Genomic DNA, 4,082 nt, shown 5'->3' with positions numbered 1-4,082 from the left:
TGTAGTTAATAAAAACTTGTGGGAAAATGAACATAAACAGACATATTTAAAAGTAAAAACGCATTATACATTTTACTTGTACATTTCAGCAGATAATGCGTGAAGAAACTTTTAAACAATATTGATTGTTCATCTATGTTTAACAAAAACTTCAAAAGTATGCTTATTTTATCGTCACAAAATTGAGCGTACAGTTTATTAGTAACTAGAAAACTAACTTTTGTAATACTTCTCATGGTTTACAATTCATTCGATTGTATCTAGTAACATAGTTCCGTTGCTATGATACGTTTGATTTTCATTTGTCATTGTTTATTAGCGAAAATTTGCACTATGGCTTCACAAAGATCAGAAACTGATATTTCTGTGCGAAAATTAGTTGTTAAATTGTATTGTCAAGGTAAATCTCTAAGGCAAATTGGCAAAATAATAGCTAGAGCCCACTTTACTGTACAAAAAATTATTAACAATTACAAATACAATGGTACACTGCATAATCAGCCAGGACGCGGAAGGAAAAAAATTCTGACTGGAACTGACGAGCGGTACATAATACGATAAATTAAAATTAATCCAAAAAGTAGTGTACCAAAATTAACAACAGATGTTTCATCGAGGATTAGAAAATCGATATCGACAGAAACTGTTCGTAGGGTGCTACGTGATAAAGGCTATCACGGTAGGGTAGCAAGGAAGAAGCCTTATATTTCTAAGGTGAATAGAATCAAGCGTTTGGAATTTGCAAAAAAATATGTAAGTTGTGATATAAAGTTTTGGAAGAACGTAATATTTTCCGACGAAGTTAAAATTAATTTATTTAATTCGGATGGAAAAATAATAGTATGGAGACAACCGAATTCAGAGTTCAATCAAAAGAATACGGTTCCTACTGTAAAACACGGCGGAGGTTCAATAATGCTGTGGGGATGTATGGCAGCAAGTGGAGTCGGTAATAGCGATTTTATTGAAATAACTATGGACAAACTAAAATATCTCGATATTTTGAAAAAAAATTTGAAATCGTCAGCTCTAAAATTAAGCATGCCAGTCATATATTATTTCTAACAGGACAATGATCCTAAACATACATCGTATATTAATAAAGAGTGGCTGCTATATAACGTGCCAAAATTATTACACACTCCACCACAATCGCCGGATATTAATCCCATTGAGAATTTGTGGCGAGAATTAAAATTAAAATTAAATAATTGTAGTTTTAGTAATAAAACAGATGCTAAACGCAAAATTGTAGAAATATGGAATAGTATTCCGTGTTCGACTACAGAAAAGTTAGTCGAGTCTATGCCAAAACGTTTGAAAGCAGTTATAGATGCAAAAGGATTTGCAACAAAATATTAAAATAAAATCTGTTAGTTATTTTTGTTTAACTTGATCTGCTGTATGCTCAATTTTGTGACAGTAAAACAAGAACAGTTTTGTTGCTTTTGCTAAATAGAAATGAACAATTAATTTTATTTAAGACTTTTTCCACTAATTGTCCTTCAAAATATATGAACAAAATAAATATTACGTTTTTACTTTTAAATATGTCCGTTTATATTCATTTTCCCACCAGTTTTTATTAACTACATAGGTGTACGCTCAATTTTGTGAGTAACTGTAAGTAGACAACTTCAATGAATTTCACCTAAAATCCATTATTTACAATGCTTTTTCATACCATATAATTGGTTGTTTCAAATTATTTTCTTACAGGTCGGAAATGTTAAAAATATTAGTGGTGCTATAGTTATGCTCCGCAGTGTACGTATACGTAGTCCTAGACGTGCACGAACCCATTCTAATCCGATCTGTGAAAATATGAATCGAACAATTGACGATCGATCGCCAAACCAACGGGTTTCTTTAGTTTCTTAGCCTTACGTAACCCCGTCTTTATTGCGCAATCAATATTTCGCGAACATAAACATTGTTATCTGCGTCGGCGCAAATCCCCGATCCGATGGCCCCGTATCATTTTATCCCCCTAACGGAACACGAATCGTAACAGTACTTTGTTTACCGAGGTACAACGACATTTTTGACGCGACCGTTACTCGAAGAATTGCCTCGAATATTTTTGTCGCTTTTTCATAAACATGCGAGTTCTTCGTCTGTAAGAAGACGTATTGCTACCGCAAAGTCAATGGCTGTTTAACAACCGGTGTAAAAGTAACATGCAAATCATGCTACGTGCACCAAGGTAAATAACAAACGAGCAGAAAGAGTATTGGCCCGAGTACTTATACTATGATTAGACATTATTATTATTAGCATTATGATTATTATCTCTGTTATTATAGCGGACTTCGGAAACCATCAAAAAGTTGATGACGGTGGTTACGCGGTAAGCCGCAGAGTACCGTGCACTCGAACTCATTGACAACCTATATCAGTAGTCATGATGCAACCTGAACTCGTCGAAGTGACGTGTTGTAATTCTAGTAAAGTCCTTCCGAAGATGGGCGTTTTTTTCAAAATATACAGGCTGAAAATTCGTTTCCATGCCCATATAGGTTTATTACATTAGGTCGTTAAGTACGAGGCTCGTTCTTAATTTGAGCCCTTAGAAAATCCAAGACCTGACACTCGTAGCATCAAAAATGGTTCGTTTTTAGTAAACATCGTCACTCACTAGACAACTGTTAAAGTTTCAGTTATATCCGCTAGATGGTTTCATTTTTATTGTCGATTGTAGCAAGGAACTTCCTCTTGCATCAAGACTGTACCGTTTCGATGGCCAAAATCATAGAATTAAAGTTCGAATTATTACAGTATCCACTGTATTCACCGGATTTGGCCTCCAGTGACTTTTTTTTATTTTCAAACTTAAAAAAATGGCTCAGAGGACAACGGTTCACGTCGAACGAGGAGGTCACCACCCAAACAGATGCCTATTTCGAGGACCTTTCGAAATCTTACTTTTTAGATGGCTTAAAAAAGTTGGAGAAACACTTGGAAAAGTGTATAAAGTTAAAAGGAGATTATGTTGAAAAATAAAAAAAAATCTACTTAAAATAATTTGTTTTTCTATCTTTTTCTAAGAACTTATTGAACGATCCTCGTAGCCGTAACTTCTATGACTTTTCTGTTTGAAAATATTTAAGTATTCCACATACAATATCACACACTTTCCTGGTAGTTTACTCCTTGCATGCAAAATAAGTGACATATTTTAAACCGTACTTTGGCGATCTAAAAAAATGATAATCTGATGATACAGCATCCGAAGACTACTGGCACATGCTTTCAATTAATCGTCGATGCCGATTTTGTCAAATTGAAAAAGAGACAATTTTTCAAATAAATTCTATTTAATTCAATATTTTATACGTAGAGTAATTATTTGTTACTTGAACAATTTTGTATTCGGATAAACTTTTATTCGAAAATAAAAAGCTCAAATAAAAATGGTTGAATAAAATTTTACTCAACTTTGATCAAATGATATTATTGAATGGAAAACGGAAGATATAGAATAAAAAAGTAAATTGTTTAAAAGAGGAGGAAAAAAACTTTTTTTTTGTATCTAACCGTTTTAGAGATACAGCTTTTGCCAATTTCGTGGGACACCCTCTATACAACCAAAATTTCAATATATTTTCCTTGATAGTGTTACTAAGGTCTTTTGCACAAACCATCTATTAGTTGTTTACATAATATATTTACTTTACAATAAAGTAACCATTGTCAAATATATTTCTTTATACATATTACAAATATGTAATAATAAGATACTATTGGCAACATTAATCCAAATATATATAAACAAAAGTCTTATCTACTTAAAAACTGTACACATATACAGATTGTAATAGTATTACAATACAAACTGCCACAGCGCTAAAAATATTAGTAATTTGTATGAAAACTGATATAATGATCCATTTTTACATTATACCATTAATAGTACTGATTTAAACTGATTTATTTACAAAATAATTGCTGTGATATATAAAAAAATACCGTTTTTATATTTAAATATATTCATAATAAAATTCTTTTTTTTCTAAGACAAAGTTGTGTGCAAAATATTTTTTCACATACCTAATAAATGAGAAAAAAGTTGTGTAAATTGT

This window comes from Colletes gigas, unplaced genomic scaffold (genome assembly GCF_013123115.1).
Source record: "Colletes gigas isolate AHSC1104 unplaced genomic scaffold, ASM1312311v1 Colletes_gigas_Sc00009, whole genome shotgun sequence".
In the NCBI taxonomy this organism is placed as follows: domain Eukaryota; kingdom Metazoa; phylum Arthropoda; class Insecta; order Hymenoptera; family Colletidae; genus Colletes; species Colletes gigas.
This window is presented reverse-complemented; position numbering follows the sequence as displayed.